Source organism: Arachis hypogaea, chromosome 16, assembly GCF_003086295.3.
Source record: "Arachis hypogaea cultivar Tifrunner chromosome 16, arahy.Tifrunner.gnm2.J5K5, whole genome shotgun sequence".
NCBI classification, from domain to species: domain Eukaryota; kingdom Viridiplantae; phylum Streptophyta; class Magnoliopsida; order Fabales; family Fabaceae; genus Arachis; species Arachis hypogaea.
In genome coordinates, this window is record NC_092051.1 from 24,714,167 (window position 1) to 24,737,649 (window position 23,483).

General features: G+C 36.0%; 1 long non-coding RNA gene across 1 annotated transcript; it reads right to left on the reverse strand.

Annotated features, from left to right (window-relative positions):
• Positions 1-19,319: 19,319 nt before the first annotated feature.
• On the reverse strand, positions 19,320-22,136 carry LOC114925550 (uncharacterized). The gene is made up of 3 exons (XR_003814905.2): positions 21,842-22,136; positions 20,405-20,690; positions 19,320-19,986 (listed from the first exon to the last, which is right to left on the reverse strand). It is a non-coding gene; the product is annotated as an uncharacterized lncRNA (long non-coding RNA).
• Positions 22,137-23,483: the final 1,347 nt, after the last annotated feature.

Here is a 23,483-nt window from a genome sequence, read left to right on the forward strand (position 1 = left end):
TACCCTGTTCTGCAAGAAAGGTTAAGAGTTTTGAATCATGGTATTCCATAGCATTATCACGTCGAAAAACCTTAATGACCTTGGAAAACTGAGTTTTAATCATAGTAGCAAAGGTGATATAGATCTGAGGTAACTCATGACGATTAGTCATCAAATAAACCTAGGTAAAACGTGAGTAATCATCAATTAAAATGACAAAATATCGAGCTCCGCCCATAGAGGCAGTGGGAGCGGGGCCCTAAACATCAGAGTGAATGAGATCAAAAGGAGAGTGGTACGCAGAAATCATGACGGTTCATTCCTTGGTAACGGCGCTAAAAACTTAATACGCACGTTCATGATCTTAGTTCTTTGTCACAACTTCGCACAACTAACCAGCAAGTGCACTGGGTCGTCCAAGTAATAAACCTTATGTGAGTAAGGGTCGATCCCACGGAGATTGTCGGCTTGAAGCAAGCTATGGTCATCTTGCAAATCTCAGTCAGGCAGATTCATATGGTTATGGATATTTGATAATTAAAAGATAAATAAAACGTAAATTAAAGATAGAGATACTTATGTAATTCATTGGTGAGAATTTCAGATAAGCATATGAAGATGCTTGTTCCTCCTGAACCTCTGCTTTCCTATTGTCTTCATCCAATCATTCATACTCCTTTCTATGGCAAGCTGTATGTTAGGCGTCACCGTTGTCAATGGCTACATCCTGTCCTCTCAGTGAAAATGGTCCAATGCGCTGTCACTGCATGGCTAATCATCTGTCAGTTCTCGATCATACTGGAATAGGATCCATTGATCCTTTTGCATCTGTCACTACGCCCAGCACTCGCGAGTTTGAAGCTTGTCGTAGCCATCCCTTCCCAGATCCTACTCGGAATACCACAGACAAGGTTTAGACTTTCTGGATCTCAAGAATGGCCGTCCATGGATTCTAACTTATACCACGAAGACTCTGATTAAGGAATCCCAGAGATATTCATTCAATCTAAGGTAGAACGGAAGTGGTTGTCAGGCACGCGTTCATAGGTTGGGAATGATGATGACTGTCACGAGCATCACATTCATATTGAAGTGCGAATGAATATCTTAGAATCGGAATAAGCTTGAATTGAATAGAAAAACGATAGTACTTTGTATTAATTCATGAGGAACAGCAGAGCTCCACACCTTAATCTATGGTGTGTAGAAACTCTACCGTTGAAAATACACAAGAGTAAGGTCCAGGCATGGCCGAGTGGCCAGCCCCCATAAAGGTCTAAGATAGCATAAAACTGATCAAATATGTCTAATACAATAGTAAAAGGTCCTATTTATATCAGACTAGTTACTAGGGTTTACAGAAATGAGTAAATGATGCAGAAATTCACTTCTGGGGCCCACTTGGTGTGTGCTTGGGCTGAGCATTGAGCTTTACACGTGTAGAGGCTTCTCTTGGAGTTGAACGCCAGATTGTAACCTGTTTGTGGCGTTTAACTCCACTTTGCAACCTGTTTCTGGCGTTTAACTCCAGAATGCAACATGGAACTGGCGTTGAACGCCAGTTTGCATCGTCTAAACTCAGACAAAGTATGGACTATTATATATTGCTGGAAAGCCCTGGATGTCTACTTTCCAACGCAATTGAGAGCGTGCCATTTGGAGTTCTGTAACTCCAGAAAATCCACTTTGAGTTCAGGGAGGTCAGAATCCAGCAGCATTTGCAGTCCTTCTTCAACCTCTGAATCTGATTTTTGCTCAAGTCTCTCAATTTCAGCCAAAAAATACCTGAAATCACAGAAAAATACACAAACTCATAGTAAAGTCCAGAAATGTGATTTTTCATTAAAAACTAATAAAAATATACTAAAAACTAACTAAATCATACTAAAAACTATGTAAAAATAATGCCAAAAAGCGTATAAATTATCCGCTCATCAGAGAGCAAGCGAGAGAGGAATTATTGTGAAAAGATAAAGCAGGTTGTTTGGCAGTTTGACAAGAAATGCAATCAAAAGATTCATTTGGAACCTGACCTAAAACACCCTGAGACACAAGAGGATGCATTTTTCCTAAGGAGGTGTGGGCAAGACGTTGATGCCATAAGTGAAGGGTAGAAGGAGAAGAAGCAGCACAGAGATTTAGTACAGGAGAAATATGAAGATTCTCGAGTTCAAACAACCTTCCGACCTTACGTCCAGTCCCGATGATTTGTCCCATCCGAGTATCCTGTACACGACAACCAGAAACGGAAAAAGTGACATCAAAACTCAGATCAACAAGTTGACCAACAAAAATAAGATTAAAGTTTAATTTAGGAATATAATAAGTATCAGGAAGATTAAGAGTTGACTGGGATATAGAACCCTTGTGTATTGCATGCAAGAGAGAGCCATTTGCAGTATTGACAAAAGGTCCATTTGTAGTGGTAGACAGGGACAAGAAAATATTACGCAATGGAGACATGTGATTAAAGCATCCTGAGTCAAAATACCATGTAGAATTACCTGGAGGGGTCAAAAAAGCAGCAGGGGTTTTACCAGAAACAAAGAGAAGATGCTGAAGAAGAGACGCAATATCAGATAGAGAGACAGGAGACGGACTGAAAGGTGCAGAGGTGGGAGATTTAGTAGTAGCACCAACAGCAAAAGCAGGCACAATCATGGAGAAGGTGGGACGAGGATGATACTTGAGTGGATCAGGACGTGGTGGACGAGTAGGACATGCAGTAATTAAATGTCCCGAGAGCTTGCAGTAACGATAGAACAGCTGTGAACAATGGTAGCTAATATGACCTTTCTGGTGGCATGTGCGACATTAAACAGAAGGACAGTCAGAGAAGAGGTGCCCAGAACGGTTACAATTTCGACAGAATTTACCCTTTCGGTCTGTGGCAATAAAAACATCTGGCTTTTCCATGATAGTAGTCACAAAGATCAAAGAGAGGAGAGAAAACGGTAATTTCGGAGCAGAAAATGAGAAATCGGAGTGCAGAATCAGAAAGAGCTCACCAATAAACCTTAGGGAGGGTCACACCGTCTGCCACATCAGTGGCAGATGCCACGGCAGCAGCCACGTCAGCTAAGAGGGACACGGGGCAGCGTCGAAAGGAAACACGTCAGCGACACGTGGCAGTGTATAGATGGAGGAGGAAGCTCGCGGGTCAACCAAGCAGACCAGGTCGGGTCGATGCGCGGGTCGTCGGGTCGGCGTAGAAGGGTTGCAGCGCGACACGTGGGTGGCTGTGGACCGTTCGATTGAAGACCCAATCTGACGACTCAAGATAAATCTGGAGAGGAGCTGAACCTGGTGGCGGCAGCGTCTTCAGGCAGCGCGTGGAGGTGCGTCTGGCGGCGATTTTGTGTTGGAATCATGGCGACAAGACGAACACGGTGGTAACGAAGATGACAAACCAAAGCGTCGAAAAGTGAACAAAAAATGAGGCCAAAGAACACTTGCCGAAAAAGAAAACAACGGGACTATGAATGAATTCTCATGAAAAAAAAAAAGAACCTAAGCTCTTGATACCATGTTAGAAACAAGAGACCAAACTAAAGAAAGTGTTTTTGTGTATTATTCAGTCTGAGAAAAAATACAATGTACAAGGGGTATATATAGCTGCTAGAGAAATCAAAGTAATAAACATATAGAATCCTACAATTAATATACAGATACACTATATAAATACAAATGATACTAATTGATCTGATTCAATTCTAATTATTCTCTTAACAGAAAGGTTTATGGTTCTTGTTGTTATGTCAGACCGAAGATGTCATGATGATGTAGGAATTTGGTTGTTTTGGACGCTTTCAATCAAGATGAGAAATGTGCATTTTGGCATTTACCATGATGACCCATGATTGAGCACTGAGAGCTGTAATGCTAGTGGACAATTTGATGGAAAAGTTATGTTTAATTAGCTTAACTTGCACTCCTACCTTTTGTTACTTATTGTAATGCAATCTCACTCAAGTAATTCTAAGGTGTGTGCTGCTGTAACCTTTGCTTTTAGTGACTAATTCAAATGACTGTGAGGAAGAAATCAAGAGTAGATGATTAAAGTAAAGTTAATTCTTTTTTGTCTTGTCACAGTTTCATTAGGTGGTTAACAATCTGATCACCATAGCTACTGAATTCATCTTCACACTAGAATTCACCTAACTTTTAACGTGCAAGTGTTGATCATCATTCTCTTAACTGCACCATTGCCATCCATGCACAATCCTTGAACTGATGATGGGAAGATCGCCTTCAAATGACTTCATTGCTCTACTGTTAGTTGCGATTTTCACTTTATAATTAACATGCAAGTCATTCATGATCATATATTTATATTTCTTTAGTGTTTATTGAATCTACTTAAATGTATTCTTCTCAGAATTAAACTGAAACCGGTCTGGTACTACAAGAAAAAATAGTAGTTGTAACAAAAAAAATTGTTACAAAAAATCTGAATTTTGAAAGGAAAGAAATTTGTAACAAAAAAATGATTGTTGCATTATGTCCCGTTACAAAAAATTTTTGTAACAAAAAATGAAACTGTTACAATACAAAGTAATATTTTGTAACAAAAATTTTTAATACAAAAATTAAAATATGTTGCTAAAATGATAACAAATTTTATCCAATGAGATGTTTTTCGTAACAATATAATTTTCTCTATCACAAAATTTTGTTGCAAAATATAACTTGATTTTGTAACATTTTTCATTCTTTTAGTTACAAAAGCACAATATTTATTTTATAACAATTTTTTAATACAAATTACATACACATAATTTGCCAAATTGTATTTTTTTTAAATTAATTGATATATGATGAGTCTAGATTTGATGAGATATTTTAACTTGATTTGAATGGATTTCATCACATAAACTCACACTTATTCACCAAAATAGCATACTTTTGTGTTTGATCCCTAAATTGAACCTAAATGTGAAAACATGCATTTTTGTGCTTAAATTGAGCAATTTAATCCTACTTTTATTCCATTCGATGTCGTGATATGTTTGTTGAGTGATTTCAGGTCCTAAAGGCAAGAATGGTTTGGTAGAAGTGGAAGAAAGCATGCAAAAAGGGAGAAAACATGAAGAAAATAAAGGAGAAAAGCATTTCAGTCTGTGCCCATGCACACCTTTTGTGCCCATGCACAAGGGTCAAAATCAGCATCTGTGTCCACGCACAGGCTGTGCCCACGCTCAAGGCAGAATGGAAATTAGCATATGTACCCACGCACAGGAGGAAAATCAGCATGTATGCGTACACACAGACCTGTGCGTACGCACAGGTACCAGCGCGTGCCTCCATTAAAAAGTCACGTGGACTCGCATTTTGGGGCTCTTTTGGCCCATTTTTGAAGGCTTGGATGCTGAAATCAAAGGCTATATGAAGGAGGCAAGATCTCATATGAAGGGAGCCAACTTAGAATAGAGAGAATACATTTTAGGAGTAGTTTTAGGGTAGTTTAGTTTAGGTTTTCTCTCAAATTTCCTTAGGTTTAATTAGGGTTTGTAGCATTTTATACTTCAATTTTGATATTGGATTTAGCTATCTCATTGTAAGTATTCCTTTAATTCATCTTTGATTACAATATTTGTTCTACACTTTCATCTATTTTCATTTCTCTTGTCAATATATGCATAGTTTTGCAATTTTGGATTTCTAGTTGGTTAATTTGATGCTTGATAGTTATTACATGTTTGTTGAGTTACCTTGGTTGCTTGTTATCATTTGTGGTTCATAACTTTCATTATTTTCCCAATTTTGCCATGTTTTATGTTTATGCCCATTATGTGTTCGATGAAATGTCAATTGTGATTATGGGGTAATTTTCACCCCTTGACTTGGGAAAAATGAGTTTATGGATTACTAAAGCCCTAGTGTCCGACATTTAGTGATAATTCTTGGGTTGTTAGTTGTTATTGTTTCCACTAATGCTAGCTTTTTACCAATTAATTTGGTAAGTTAGTTAGGATTTGTGGATTAATAACAATTATGCTCACTTAACTTATTCTTCGATGTTAAGGGTTGACTTAGTGAGATTAATCCATCATAGTTATCATAGTTGTGGTTATGGCAAGGAAGGGATTCCATAACTCATCCCAAGTCAAGGTTTTATTTATGTTTTAAACCACTTTTCTACCAATTTTGAGTATTACTTGTTTATATTATATACATAGTTCTTTTGTTCTTTTATTACTTCATTAATTGCAATTTTGTCTTGTTCTTTTACTTCTTGATTGTTTGTTTCTTTGTTGAGAAAATCCCTTGCTTCTCACAACCAAAATTGTATGTGCTCATCGGCATTAGTTCCTAAGGAAGACGACCCGAGGTTTAATTACTCTCGGTTGATTTGAATTAGAAATATTAAACTTTGATTGGGAGGATTGCTTGTCGGTTCGGACTATGCTACTAACGAAGTGATTCTTGTTTTGCTAAAATTCTGAATTGGCATAATTCTTCCTATCAATATATCACTACAAAAAATTACAGAAATAGCGACCGATTTAGCAACCAATTTTTCTTGAAAATCGGTCGCTAAACCCTTATTCCATTTACATGAAGAGGAAAAAAAAACCTATGTACATTCATAATCCAAAGACGGAAATATATTTAAACAAGGACTCGTAATGTTACTGAGTCTACAAATACTATAACAAAAACAAGATTCCTGTATTCTACTTTTCATTTCAACCCTTGGGATTCAATTGGAGGCAAATAAACTCAATTTAACTGAGAAAGTTTATGATCACCAGATGGAGAACCAAATTGAAAAGAACAACATCAGCAAAGGCACGTTCAGGAGCAACATCCGCAGTAGCACGAATAAGCAAAATTTTATAAGAATATGTCGAGAAAAGAAAGCAAACATAGAATAACTATACTTGCTATTTTAGTATCAATACCAAACAATTCCTCTAGCATATTTTCATTTAGCAAAAGGTACATTACTTATGCAATGCAAGCATGTTTATAAGTTATAACTTACTATAAAAGTCTAGCACCATCCCCCTATAATCTCAAAGGATAGGAGTGGTATATTTAATTCAAACATATAGATTCACTATGATTTTTACTAACTATAAAAGTCAAGCACCATCCTCCACAATCTCAAAGAATAACTACTGTATATACCTAATTCTAAAACAAAACTAATTAAAATAATAGCACTTCCAAAATAATTTTTTTAAAGATAAAGATAAGTGTTCAAACAACTAACAAGAAAATTATTACCAAAGATCAGTTTGGATTAGCATGATGCGCTGGAGTTTAGTTTTGACAATTGAATATGAGCAGTCAGGTACCGACTCAAGTTCAGCTTTCTCTGGATGATCTAACAAAGAGAGTAAAGATCTCTGCCTGACTTGCCTGATCAAAACACCAAGCAGAAATAAAACAACCCATATTTCAAAGTAAATACCAAGATACCAGGCACTTGAACCTTAATAAAAATATAATAATAGTAACAATACTTCATTTGGCTTTAGCTCTTTTGTAACCTATGAATTCAACTAATTAAATTTTCTCTAAGTACTAAAGCTAAAATCTTGATCAATAACTAAATTAGTTAAACCTTAACTTCAATTATTTATTTGGCTTAACTCCGATCCCTTTTCACATATTTCAACTTGGGGCAGTACCAAGCAAGTCAGCTAACACATGAATCAATAAAAGTGAATACAGGTGTACCTTTGACAAAACAATGACATAGGAAAACAATATATGATAAGAAACTAATAGGAAAATAATATATGATAAGGAATTGGATTTGGAAAACCTGCAAGTTTGGAGATTGAATTAGGCTGGTTGGATGTGTTCAGATATAGGAAAACCTTAAATCCTCAATATAATCTTGCTAAAGTGTAGTTATTTTCAATCATGAATGTGCTAGATTCAAACTTTTACTCCAATCAACTTTTTCTCAATAAGAATATGTTTGAGCATGCTTCAAAAAGGTTGTAGAATAATTCATAGACAAACATGAAAAGATATTCTCAGAACATTATTTTCCTTATGATAATGATGAGATATCATTGAAATAGACCAATAAGGAGTATTAAGAATAACGAAGAAAATAAATCAATGAATAAACAAATAAACTGGATAGTCTTAGTACTGCGCTACCAATCGCAATGATGACAGCATTGCAAGAAGAACCTTTGAGTACAATTCAAATTTTGAAAGAAGAAGCACCTATAAAATTTGCAAGTGTTCACTATATTCACTCAAAGAAGAAAAGAAACTATAATTAACATGAAAAAAATAAATTAATAAATTTAATTCAAAGAATAGTGTATTAGCATTTGGAAGACAACTTACACAAAATCTTATGATTTAGATATCCAATCTTGTAGTGGTCCAGTTAGATAGTAATTAATGTCTTGTATATATGAAATAATAGGACAAGGGTCCTGTAATAGAAAAACAATTGCACAAAGAACTATAATCAGAGTTAGTTGAACTGGTTATATTTTAGGAAAACAGAACATAATAGTAAGTTAGTTGAAACACTTTCTTCGTATTTGTTAAAAATTTCTCATTACCTTTAAACTTTCAAACAACTAAACTTAGTATTTCTTTATCCTTACCTACAAAAAGAATTCTCAAATAAAGAAGCCCACACCATTATCCTTTTCTAATTTTACTCCCATTCATTTTGTTCAAATCATTTCAAAAACTCTAGATTTTAATACCTACTGAGTGTATGTATAATCACATACAACAGCAATTATGAGTTCAATTATATGAGTTAAAATATAACATAACTCAATGTTAAAATTCCAAATAATAATGATTAAAATTACCCTAAATTGAGACTCACATACCTCTTTTTCTTTTCTTTCAGCCACATATGGAACTCAGTAGGTTTATATATTACAATAGTAATAAGAATAACATTTGTAAGTTTATCCCTAAAATCAATTGGTAACACATAATCATGGCAAAATCACAAAAGATACTCAAAATCATAGAACAAACAAAATCAAAATCAACTTCCCAAAGAACCAAAAAATAGATTACCAAATAGATTATAGAACAATATGTTCATAGACAACAAGAATATTAAAGAATAATTTATAATTTGGTTTGTCCCTAGTTTGCTTATTCAATTGGGCTTGAATTAGATTATTTTAACTTCACTTAGGTTAGAGAGGGGGAGAAAGAGAAGAAGAGAGAAAAGAGAATGAGCTAAAATTAATTTTTATATATGTTAAAAGCTTGTTTTAGCATATAAACCAGTTTAAATTGGTTTTCTAAATTAAAACAAATTTTATTTTTATAAATTAGTTTAAACTGGTGCATTGCATTATAGAACTGGTTTAAAGCAGTTTGTTATGTGAAAAAGTAATTTAGTTCAGTTTCTAAACTATTTAAAATGGTTTGGTGCAGTTTCAATTTATTTTATAAAAAAATTGAACAATGAACATCCCTAATTGATATAATGGTATTTGATGGATTGATTTATAAATTAGTTGAATTTATGTTTTTGATTAGTTTGTTAATACTTAATTTTCTTAATGTGTTATGTTTTGATCTCTTGTTCATTTAAATTCAAAAAATATTTTGTATTAGTAAGTAGCGCATTATCTTCACACTTTCCTTCACCTAAGATTCACAATATGCTGGTATAGTATCAACCTGAACCACATAACTTAGGTTCTGAGTACACATTGCCATACACCATGCCGGCAAATACTCATAGGAGGCTTTTCAACTACCAAAGATTTTAACAATCGACTTTTGCTTTGTAACCACGCTTTACGATAGCTTATCCTATAGTTGAATTTTGACTGAACATATGCAATCACGACTCAGACCTTAATAGATGGGTTAGTTTCAACTAGAAATCTTATAACATTCGTAATTGTGTCAAAATCTAATTTTGAATGCTCTTAAGAAATTGTACCCATAGTACAAGTATGACTTCCATTGTATCATCTAATTTCCCAACAATATTTTTTCTGAATCAAACTAGCCCGAATAAGTCAATCACAACCTTTACCATATTGCAGGCATGTTAAATAAAATGTTAAAAGCTCAAACTCAAAGACCTTGTAATCAACCCCCTTAGAGATGGTGTAATTTCTAATTGCCATGACTACAACTTTTTTGGAATTGAACTCCATTCTAATAGCAAATTTACCATCTTGTACAAAAGAAACTGATGAGAGAAACCTTTGCGTGGTCTAGAAATTTGCGGATAAATCCTCGTTGCAAGTATAGTTTCTAAACCTTCAAAAGTCCTTTCATACAAACGTTTTGGTTGTCACAAGTAACAAACCCCTAAATAAATTGATAACCGAAGTATTCAAACCTCGGGTCGTCTTCTCAAGGAATTGCAGAGAAGTATGTTCTTATTATTGGTTATGGAGATTGTAAATTGGGGTTTTGAGAATGAGGAGCGAATGGTTTAATTAGCAATTAAAGTAAATGAAGAACAAGCAATTTAAATGGCAAGTAAGATAAACAAATGACTGTAAATACTTTTGGCAAGGTATGAAAAATTAGAGGTCCTATCCTAGTTATCCTTATCAATGATGATGAGAATTGAATCTTAATTCCACTTTGTTAACCTTTACTAAGATAAAAGAAGGTCAAGGGATTAATTGGTTTGATCCTCGAATCCTAATTATTTCCTAAGAAAAGATTGGGATTATTGAAGTTCAATTTAATTAACAAGATAACAATTATCAATCATGTTTGAGTTTGATAACTCCTGAGTTACTGATTTCTTAACCAAGACCAAAAGAATAAAAATAAATCTACTGGAATAAAAATGTCTTCAGATGGGAATAACAATAATGTAAATAAGAGAAAGCAATATTAAACTGAAATACCTCAAATAACATTAATTCAAAAGAGTAATCTATAGCATGAATGTAGCATAAGCCAAATAGGCAACATAACTAATATAAGCATTAAAGTATCTGAAAGTAAGAGATAAATATAAAGTAAAAGAACATTGAACTTGGGATCGAGAGTCACTCCTAAAACTAAGAGAAATCCTAAATCCTAATCCTAAGAGAGAGGAGAGAATCTACCTCTCGAAACTAAATCTAAATCATGAAAACTAACTAAAGTGGAGACTCTCCTTGAATGGATGCATTCTCCCACTTCATAACCTCTGGTCTATGCCTTCTGGACTTGGATTTGGGCCAAAAAAGCGCTTCAGAATTCGCTGGGAGCATTTTCTGCAATTTATGGTGCGTGACCTCTGTCACGCGTCCGCGTGGGTCACGCGGTCGCATCATTCGGAGTTTTCCTTGTCACGCAGTCGCGTCAGTCATGCGGCTACGTCATATGTGTTCTGCTCAAGGCGCGCGGCCGCGTCAGTCATGCGGCCGCGTCGCTGCTTCTTCGCGCTTGGCATGCGTCCGCGTCGTCCATGCAATCGCGTGGATGCCAGTTTCTTCACAAACTCCGTTTTATGCTTTCCTTCTATTTTTGTATGTTTCCTTTCCATCCTTTAAGTCATTCCTGCCTTAGAAGATCTGAAACTACTCAACACACTAATCACGGCATCGAATGGAAATAAAGGTAATTAAAATAATTAATTTTAAAGCCTAGGAAACATGTTTTTCACATACATCACATAATGAGGAAGGGAAAGTAAAACCATGAAATTAATATGAATAAGTGGGTGAAGGATTGAATAAATCACTCAAACTAAGCACAAAATATATCATAAAATATGGGTTTATCAACCTCCCCACACTTAAACAATAGCATGTCCTCATGCTAAGTCTAAGAATAATGTTAGGTTGAAGTGGTGGAATGTCATGCAATGCAATCTAATCTAAATGCAACTACCTAGATGCACCATGCAATTCTAATTTTTATTCACTTGTATATAAAGCTTGCATGTAGTTGAATTAATTCACATTCTCAAGGAGTCATATATATATATATATATATATAGTCAAACCTTAGATAATGATAAAGCGCCTTTACAATTGGGATGGGGGAGAAAAAACATTTTATAAACTTGCAAGACAATTAATAATTTAGCAGAGATATATGTTAATGAGTTATTGAACCCTTACTGGATTTTGTGTTTACTCTCTAGTTACTCAGTGTTTATTGGGTTAATCACTCTATTCTTCTTTTTATCCTTACTTTCTATAACTTTGTTCTTCATCTAACCAATCAACAATTATAGAATATAGACATACCAAAAATCATGAGGTCTTTAGTTAAGGTTGTAATGGGGCCAAGGTAAAGGTAAGGGTATATGTATAAGGCTAAGTGAGCTAATAAGTGAATCTTTAATTAGTCTAAGATCTCACCTAACATACATACTTTGTAAAGCAAGGCTTTTTTTACCTATTTTCCCATATTTTCCCACTTTTGATGTTACATGCTCATGTTTCAATGTTTATTATTTTTATCCCATGTGCATTGCTTTATTTCACATTTGGAGAATTCTTTTGTGTCTCCTTTATTTAAATACTGAAAATTAAATATATATATATATATAATGCACATGGTAATTCAATCATTTTGATTTTACATGAGCATGCTTCCCAAAACTTTTATTTTGAATTTATTTTATTCTTTTCAACTTTTCTACCCTTTTGTTTTTTTTTATCATCCATGTTCCCAATAGGTTTTCCCACATTTAAACCCTACACAATTTTCTATCTTAAGCTAACCAAGGATTCAACTTGGGATTTTTATTTTGCTTTTCTGCTTAAGGCTAGTAATGTGGTTTATAGAATAAAAGGAGATTTAAAGGCTCAAGGGGGCTAACAAGGGTGATGTAAAAGGTAGGCTATTTTGAGATAAGTGAGCTAAAATCAAATAATGGCCTCAATCACTCTCTTGGTATGTATTTCTATTCTATAATCAGACATATAGATTAAAACAAAGTAAAGAACACCAGAATGCAAAAGAAGGGTGGAACACACAGGAATAAAATATTATGGTTTGAATGTAACCATATAATTAAGCTCAAAACTCACAGGCTGTGTGTTCTCTAGCTCAAAAATCATTTATCACTTATGTATGTCATGCAGGTTTAGTTAAAAATTTCCATTATTCTCAATGTAAAACTTATATTGAATGGCTTTAAAGTTCTAGTGTTTCTCCTTGATGAAATGTTGTTAACTAACTAACATGTAATGCTATATATACAAGTTGTGTGGATTGTTTCTATTATGTTCAAGTCCCTAGTTTACTTCCTTTTTATATTTTTCAATTTAAACTAAGCTATCTTATGCTAAAAATGGTAAACTATACTAGTTAATCCACAATTTCTATAACTAATAGGTTAGAATTGCTACTAAAACTAAATGGCTAAAATATGAACTGAAGTGCAACATAGAATAAATACATAAAAATAGCAATATGTATAAGTACTGAGAAAATAAAAAATAAAAATAAAAAGAAAAATATAGAAAAGTAGCAAAATAAATAAAAAGAGTATGTAGTGGTTCACCAAAAAAAAAAGAACGCCAGAGATGGCGACCTCCCCACACTTAAAATGTAGCATCGTTCCCGATGCTCACTCAAGTAGGGTATGAAGGGGTGTCATCACTGGAAGGGTGGGTAGCTGGAGTCTCTGTGGTAGTGGTCTGAGGAACTGGCTGCTGCAGAGGAGGTGCGGACTGGATAGGGATTTCGGGGTCTACAGCCTGAATCTGAGGCGGAGCCTCCTGATGTGATGCTGCCTGCTGGGTGCCTGCCTGCTCTGCCTCGCTCTGTGGATGGGTCTCTACCTCGTGAGCATCTGCCTCCTCCTTAGATGCCTCGGATGGTGTGTCAGGCTCGGAGGGGATATCGCCAGAGCGTATCATCAGCTTCAGGTGCTCAAAGCGTCCCCTTGTTGCGACGCTCCATTTGGTCAAGCCGTCGAAATAGGCGGTGCACTAGATGATAGATGGGCTCTGGGGCAAGTGGAGGTGCAGTGGTGGTGGCAGGGGTAGCTGTGGAAGAAGAGGGGCCGGCAGATGGTGTGGCTGTATCAGCAGTAGCAGTGAGGAATGGAGGTCTGTATCCCAAAGCTAGAAAGTTCCTGCTGTGAGGGATAATCTTCTTGCATTCTGCAGCAGGTGGCTTTTCATCAGCATCCTCCCAAGGCACGTCAGCTCGACGGCCTAGCTGTGTAACCAGATAAGGAAAGGGAAGAGTGCCTCAGACGTGGACCCTGGCCATGTGGTACCGGATAAAGCGTGGCAAGTACAGGTCCTTACCCTTCATCACACACCAAAGGAGGGTGATCATAGCGGCTGGTATCTCAGTCTCGTGAGTACTCGGCATAATGAAGTTGCTAAGTATCTGATGCCATAGCCGAGCCTCATCATTCAGGTAAATCCGCTTGATTCCCTTTGGCATGGTGGTGTTCTGACCCATAATCCAAGGAACGGTCAGGTCAAGGGCTATCCGGGCCTTGATTGTATCCCAATCAAATCGCATGAAGCGCATATCCTCCTCAGCTCTTTGATAACCATCCAGCTGATCAGTTTTAGGCAGAAGCTTCGAGACATCTTCAATGGCCTCTTCAGTGACCAGAATCTGCTTTTCTCTAAGGTTCACTGCATCTAGGGAGGTTTTGAAGTAATTGCAGTAGAATTCCCTAACCCAAGATGCATTGACCTCAGTCAGGTTTCTTTCCAAGAAGAAACAGCCTCTTTGTTTGATCTGATCAGAGGTGTATTACTGGAGTTCTTCTGGGATCTTTAAAGTTCTCTCCAGGTATAGGTTCCTGGAGTTTGCAAACATCGGATACTTCAGCTCACAGTATCGGTTTGCAAACTTTACTGGATCAGTAGCAGGGATAAGCTGGTCGGCCTTCTCCTGCGGGGTAAAGTTTTTCTCCCGCAAGGAGGCATCATGCATGAGATCTATGATAGACATAGAGGAATCTCCTCTTTTCCGTTTGCCAGTGGTAGCCTTTCCTTTTCCTTTTCTCTGGCTGGCAGACATTCTGAAAAACAAAAAACCAGGATATAGTGAAAACAGGAAAACAAATAGGCAAATAATCAAAAGAAACACAAAGTGGCAAAGGAGCAAAAAGGATAAAGAAAATGACTTATGTAAATGTGCATTAAGGATTGTATAGGGGTTAAAAGTTCGAAAGGAAGAATTTACAATCCAAAATGTAATTGAATTCAAGTTAAATAGAAAAATTAACATCATGCCATGGTTAGAATGTTAAAAGAAAGTGAAAGAAAATCAGAAGAGAAGTTTTGAGAGGTTAGGTTGGTTAGAATTGAAAAAGAGTTTAGAAAGTTAACATTAGTGAGTTAGTACAAAGGGAGTTAAAGTAAGTGGCATAATGAAAATATTCCAAGTAACAAGTATTCACAGTTAGAAGCTATAAGTAACTCATATCCAAATAAGGAAAACAGGTTGATGATGATTCAAATAGATATAGAGAAAGCAAAAATTGGAATCAAACATCAAAAATGCAAAATATGAACTAGGAAATAAAAAAGAATAAGAAAGCTTGCCCTGGCATTCATGAATTGGTTGGTTAAATCTAAGGAAAGTACAGTTGAAAATGCCAAAACCAAGACATGAATGGAAACATTTTACAGAAATTTGGGCAGCATTCCGACTAAAATTGGATTGTCCCGAAAAATAAACAGCAATCAAATATTTCATATGAATCAAAATTAAAGCTGCAATTACATATAAAGAATATAAACATGAAAATGCAGTGTACAGAGCAGCAAGAAACAAGAAGGTACAGCATATGAACATTACAATCATCACAGCAACAGCAGAATAAAACAAGAAATAGGAACAGTGCAATTAAACAGACCTAAATCCACTAACCACATCGTAGGCTACCTAACAACCTAAAATCCACTACAACATGCATATCTAACTAGCCTAAATATGAACAGAAACAGAAAAAAATTATGAATTAACGACGAAGGATAGAAGGGTGGCGTTCGTCGGAACCTGGTAGGCGAATTGAGGAGAGTGGGCAGAAAGGTAGCTGGGGATGACGGCGGTGGCGTCTGGCGCGGCGGAAGAGGGTGGCGCGGCGGCGGTGGCTGCTGTTCGAAGGAAGGGAGGGAAAGGGGGGGTTGTAATGGGGGTAGGGGGAAGAAGAGGGGGAAGGAGGGAAAGGGTGGGTGGCGCTGGGCAGTGGTGACGGCGGCGCGGGGGTGGTGGTCGCGGAGAGGCAGTGGCGGAGAGGGGGAGAAGAAGAAGGAAGAAGAAGAAAGGAGGGGAAAGGAGGAAGGGGGTGGGTGGCGGCGGGTCTGGGTGGTCGGCGGCGTCTGGCGGTGGCGGTGATGGTGGCTGGGTGGTGGTTGGTGGTTGGAGAAGAAGAGAGGAAGTGGAGGGGTTTGGGGAGGGGGGCGCGACTGATAGGGTTCGCGTGACTGGGGGGGTTATAATTTGAATCCACGCGATCGCATGGTTTGGGCGAAAAGGTGGTTGACGCGATCGCGTGGGTGACGCGATCGCGTGGAGGGCAAAAAGAGTAAATGACGTGATCGCCTGGGGCATGCGATCGCGTCGCTGGAATTTGTGCTAAACGCACGAATCCAGCGTCGTTTCAGCGTAACTCTCTGTCTCCTTTGGGGTGTTTGTGCAATCCATGCGACGCGGTCGCGTGGGACTGGTATTGTGCAAGTGACGCGATCGCGTCAGGTCATTTGTGCGAAACGCACAATGGCCGCACGATTCCAGCCTAACTTTCTGGATGTTGGATCTTTACGCTAATCTCCAGGGCACGCGGTCGCGTGAATGACGCGGTCGCGTGGAAAGTGTTTTCCGCAATTTGACGCGATCGCATGAATGATGCGGTTGCGTCGCGCACCCCTTTTTTATTTTTATGCAGGTATGCAATTATGCAGTATGTAGAATGCAATGATTAATATGAATGAGATGCAAAACTCCAGGTTCAATAAAATAAAATTTGAAAACAAATAAAACTAAATAAAAATTGAAAAAGGGACGATCATACCATGGTGGGTTGTCTCCCACCTAGCACTTTTAGTTAAAGTCCTTAAGTTGGACATTGGATGAGCTTTCTGTTATGGCGGCTTATGCTTAAATTCATCCAAAAATCTCCACCAATGCTTGGAATGCCAATAGCCTCCGAGGTCCCAAACTAGGCATGTGAAGCTTCTGAGCAGCTTCAAACAGATTCTCAGGCTCCCGGGATGATGATTGTCAGCATAGATTCCAGGATCCCAAACTTTGCTTTTAAATCCGCCTTCGTCTTGATCTATACTTTTCCATCTGGGCGGTTTAGAAATTAGATTCTCACCAGGATAACCAAATGTTTTTCGAGATCCATCCGATTGATCATGATGCCAATCCGTGTACTTTAAGTTGAAGCGTGGAACCTTATTGAACCTTGTGCACCAACTCTAAGTACGAGCCATTTCTCGCTTACTCTTAAAGCCACAAAGAGCTCTAAGCTGGCCATCTGTTTCAAGCAAACCATATTCAAGTGGAAAAACACAGTTAAAGGTTAAGGATTGTACCCACTTGAAGCTTGTATTGGGTGGTAATGGCCTTGGGATAGGTGGTTCCAGTGGTTCTGTGAGTTCTACTCCCTTGTGTTCTTCTGTGAAATTCTCCACTTCCTTGCAAGATTCTTCAAATGTATCCATGTCCTGATCAAATCCATCTATGTCTTTCTCATCACTTAAGTCATAGACTGGAGGTTGAGAGAAATCTACCTCCGTATCATCTTCATATTCACTTGGGAAAGATTCTTCGATCTCAGAGAATTCGCTTGCGGATGCAAGTTCATTACTAGGAGAACTTGACCTGTGACTATCATCATCAAGGAAATCTGCTTCTTGGGTTATTCTGTCTAGTTCTTCATGAAAGACTTGCTCTGGGGATTGCGCACAATTCTCCTTAGCATCAATTGTAACATCCTGGACAGAATGCTCCACAACTTTGGATTCCCATGGAGGTTCAGCATCTCCTAAGTCTTCAACCAACTCTTCTTCTTCAATAATGACAGCTTCCTTTACTTGTTCCAATACGAAACCATGCTCTGTCTTGTCTACTGGAGTTTCTAGTATCTCCTTCATACTATGCTCTTCGTTAGATTGTCCACATGGGGCTGTGGGAGGTCCTTGAATGTTCGAATGTCTAGAAGATAATTGACTTACTGCTTGCTCCAGTTGATGAAGGGTTGTTTGAAGTCGATTTACTGTTTCCTTGAGGCGAACCTCTGATTCTCGGGGTGATAGATTTGGATATGGCACAGGGGAAAGTGGTGGTGTTTGGGAGTGATTGGATTGGAACTGGGGTAAATGAGGATCATACGGTGGTGAATGGTGAAAAGGAGCTTGTGAGTGTGGTGGTTCGAAGTTATGTTGAGAGGATGGTCTATAAGCACAGGGTGGGGCTTGTTGGTAATTACAAGGTTGTCCACCACGTCTATTTGCTTGGTATGCATTGTAGAATGGTCTTTGTCCATGATATCCTGGAGGGTGCTGTTGCCTAAAGGGTTGATCAGATCCTCTTGGATCCATCCATCTTTGGTTGCTCTAACCTTGATGCATGTTCTTGTTATAAATTCCATTCCTTTCAATAACATTAGAACCAAACTCAAAGCGGAAGGGGTGAGAATTCATAGCAGCTAAAAAGAAATTAAGAGGGGAAAAATAAAGACAAATAAACAAGTAAAAGAAAAATATTTACAATAACCAATAATAAGGCACACGATTGCAGTTCTCCTGCAACGGCGCCATTTTGATGAGAGAAACCTTTGCGTGGTCTAGAAATTTGCGAATAAATCCTCGTTGCAAGTATAGTTTCTAAACCTTCAAAAGTCCTTTCATACAAACGTTTTGGTTGTCACAAGTAACAAACCCCTAAATAAATTGATAACCGAAGTATTCAAACCTCGGGTCGTCTTCTCAAGGAACTGCAGGGAAGTATGTTCTTATTATTGGTTATGGAGATTGTAAATTGGGGTTTTGAGAATGAGGAGCGAATGGTTTAATTAGCAATTAAAGTAAATGAAGAACAAGCAATTTAAATGGCAAGTAAGATAAACAAATGACTGTAAATACTTTTGGCAAGGTATGAGAAATTAGAGGTCCTATCCTAGTTATCCTTATCAATGATGATGAGAATTGAATCTTAATTCCACTTTGTTAACCTTTGCTAAGATAAAGGAAGGTCAAGGGATTAATTGGTTTGATCCTCGAATCTTAATTATTTTCTAAGAAAAGATTGGGATTATTGAAGTTCAATTTAATTAACAAGATAACAATTATCAATCATGTTTGAGTTTGATAACTCCTGAGTTACTGATTTCTTAACCAAGACCAAAAGAAGAAAAATAAATCTACTGGAATAAAAATGTCTTCAGATGGGAATAACAATAATGTAAATAAGAGAAAGCAATATTAAACTGAAATACCTCAAATAATATTAATTCAAAAGAGTAATCTGTAACATGAATGTAGCATAAGCCAAATAGGCAACATAACTAATATAAGCATTAAAGTATCTGAAAGTAAGAGATAAATATAAAGTAAAAGAACATTGAACCTGGGATCGAGAGTCACTCCTAAAACTAAGAGGAATCCTAAATCCTAATCCTAAGAGAGAGGAGAGAATCTCCCTCTTGAAACTAAATCTAAATCATGAAAACTAACTAAAGTGGAGACTCTCCTTGAATGGATGCATTCTCCCACTTCATAACCTCTGGTCTATGCCTTCTGGACTTGGATTTGGGCCAAAAAGGGCTTCAGAATTTGCTGGGAGCATTTTCTGCAATTTCTGGTGCGTGGCCTCTGTCACGCGTCCGCATGGGTCACGCGGTCGCGTCATTCGGAGTTTTCCTTGTCACGCGGTCGCGTCAGTCATGCGGCCGCGTCATATGTTTTCTGCTCAAGGCGCGCGGTCGCGTCAGTCATGCGGCCGCGTCGCTGCTTCTTCGCGCTTGGCATGCGTCCGCGTCGCCCATGCGATCGCGTGGATGCCAGTTTCTTCACAAACTCCATTTTATGCTTTCCTTCCATTTTTGTATGTTTTCTTTCCATCCTTTAAGTCATTCCTGCCTTAGAAGATCTGAAAATACTCAACACACTAATCACGACATCGAATGGAAATAAAGGTAATTAAAATAATTAATATTAAAGCCTAGGAAACATGTTTTTCACATACATCACATAATGAGGAAGGGAAAATAAAACCATGCAATTAATATGAATAAGTGGGTGAAGGATTGAATAAATCACTCAAACTAAGCACAAAATATATCATAAAATATGGGTTTATCAGAAACACCTGTATACAACAAATACCAATTTTTAAGTTCTATAATGTCTATCTAGTTGTATTTAACTGGTATCGTAACTAAATCCATAAAAGATGTACTTTCAACAAATATATTTTAAATAATTCAATATCTAAAATTAAAATGTATAATCATAATTTGAAAATTGAGAGTCAAATTGTCATAACAAAAAATAAAATGATGACATACTTGAGTTTGCCAAATCGAAAAATTTTGGTTTGTTCATAACTTCGAATCCAAAGCACCCATGAAAGATGGCACACCAAAGGGATGGCTTGCTACTATGTTTATTACAGTCTGAACTTCCATGTCTGTGGTCTCATTTTCTTCGTCGTTTTCTCCTAACATGCCATTATTGGTTAAGAACTTTTTTTCACTGTCACTGTTGTTTTCTTCTTCCAAGTTGTGTTGTCCCCTTCGTTGTCAACTCGTCGAATTCAACATACAACTCGACCATCTACATATGAGCTTGATTCTGTTGATAGATCATTAACATCTATAGCATGGTGACTTCATCGGTCACATTCATTACTTGAAACTGTATTACACTACCGAAAACTAACACGGGCTGCTTGTATAAAATACTACTAACTCTCTTTGAAAAATTACCATGTATGTGTTGGTATAATACACTTTTGTAGCTCTACAAACGATATCGTGCAAGGAATAATAAAAGATGATGGTCTCGCAAAAATAAATTTTACACCTTAATTTGTATATGGTAAATCTTACCATCAAAATATACTAACAAACACATATTAGCTTCTATTGCTTCCAAAAAAGCTTCTCAACTCTAATATTCTCACATTCTAAAACTTTACGAGAAATCACAAGTAAGAACACAGAAGTAGAAGAAGTAAATGAATGTATGGTTTGCTTCGGAGAAGTTAACTTATTTATATAGAAATAAAAACTAACTTTTTAATTATTTTCTTCACAAAACAGGAATCTTTTGTTTGAAATATGATTAAATTATTAATATCTTGCAAGAAACCAGAGACTGACTTGGTTAATTCCATCTGATAAAGGGAACTTCGCGTACTATACGAATGTTTGAAAATGTCATATCAAGTGTCTTCAACTGTGTTTTTTATTTAAAAAACACTAAAATTCCTTCTCGTACTATACGTATGAATTTTTAAAATTAAAAAAATAAAATACTTTCTCACTAATAACGAGATGCTTTTTCAAAAAACCAAAAATTTATTCTTACTTGATGCGACATACTTTTAAATAATTTACAAAAAAATAAATAAATAAAAATCAATATCTCACAGAAGACGAGAAGGGTGACCCCACCACTCCCTGGTCCAACACCCCATGTTTCCATCTTCGAGAACAACACCAAAAAGAGTTCCATAATCAAATTTTTTGAACTAATTTATAACAATTTTTTTAATTAAAACAAGTTTAAGAAAAAAATTCTGCCTCAAGGAGACTTAAATATGTGATTGAACTAGCATCGATAATATTCATAGCAGCTCCGACAGAACTATACGATAACAATAGTAATAACTCTTAGCAACAACAGTAATTCTAGACAGAGGTGGAAGTACTAAATAGTACACCAACGGCAGAGCAAAGCAACATGGAGTAGGATAACGGCAATTTTTTTGGAGAGCTTACCAGGCTAGGAGGTGGTGGCAGTAGCTTCTCCGGTGAGCAAAGGTAGAGGCAAGGTGGTTCAACCGGACTTAAAAGCACTAAGAACAGCGGCAATGGTTCCCTTCAAGCTCAACAATTGCAACCATGTCGGAATAGAGCAAGAGCAGCAATGGCAGCAGTACCGACGGTAGTTCCTAGTGACAACGACGTTGTCTCCCAGTGGCTTCCCGCATTGTCGCTTCTTCCTCCCCTTTCCTTCTCTTCTTCTATTTTTCTTCCTCTTCAGCTTTTGTTTCTCGCCCTCTCTTTCTCTCTCAACCAAACTCACTCTTTTTGTCGGATTACTATGTGTTCATAACACGCAGTGGAAGTAATAACGTAATCTTAAAGATCTATTTTGTGCTTAAATTTTATTCTAGTAACATAGATCAGATTCAAATAATTGAATATGCTAGTAAAAATAACTTTCTCCTTTGATGATACGAAGGTCCTATGTGTATCCACACTAAGACCAACTTTTTCTGTCAACTCTTTGATCAATAGATATCTTATCTAAATTAAGAAAATCTCTTTGCAACTCTTTGCATACCATAAAATTCTTTTTCAAAAATTATGCTTACATATATTTGTGTGTAGAGATAAAGGAATAAAACTTTTATGTAATATTCCTTTATTCTTGTCATACATATTTTTATTGTATGAGATTTGTTATTGATTCAAATTTGAATCTAATGTGAAATTTAAATTTTTATCTTCTTTCAAAACTGATTCTTATCTTATCTGATTCAAATTGAAATCTTATGAATTATATCATATCACAAAAAGCAATTTTCTTATTTATATGCATTAGTATACTTGTTTTTTCATGTCAAAATTGAACAAGCGGTACCTTCCAACAGGACACAGGTATGTCTAAAATGAGCACAACAATTATGTATTTATTGGATATGCCACATTTATATAGACTATTAGATTATATTAGATGAAAATTAAAGGTTAATATACAAGAAGAGTATTGATGGATTCTAATAAATACAAAATATCCTACTACATAATTAAATACTTTAAATGATAATACTTTAATATACAATATTTTAAATGGCAACATAATATTTTATTTTTAAATAATATAAAATATATAAATACAAAATATCCGAGTATTTTTTATTCAGTAAAATTAATTATTATACAAGAAATTTTTATAATATCAAAAAATTATATTAAAATAATATTTTAAACTGTAACATAAAAATATAAAATAATTAAAATTTTATTTTATGTTACATGACAAATAATTAGATTATTATATTCAAAATTTATTAACTAACTACTTTTGTTAACGATATTATTATATAAAATAATTTTTCATCAAAATATTTTTAAAATATAATTTATTTAAAATATTATATATAATACATGAAAATATTAATTTTTTCATTTTTTTCAATTTTTTTAGAAAAATAGAATAAATAATATAATTCTAAATACATGTCTATCACATTATATATTTACTTATATTAGTAAGACCTAAACTAATCATATTTATATAATTAAAAATATGAAACATAAATATTTTTTATTCATTAAAATAAAATATTATGCAAAAAATTTTCTATAATATTAAAAACATATTAAAATAATATTTTAAACTACAACATAAAAA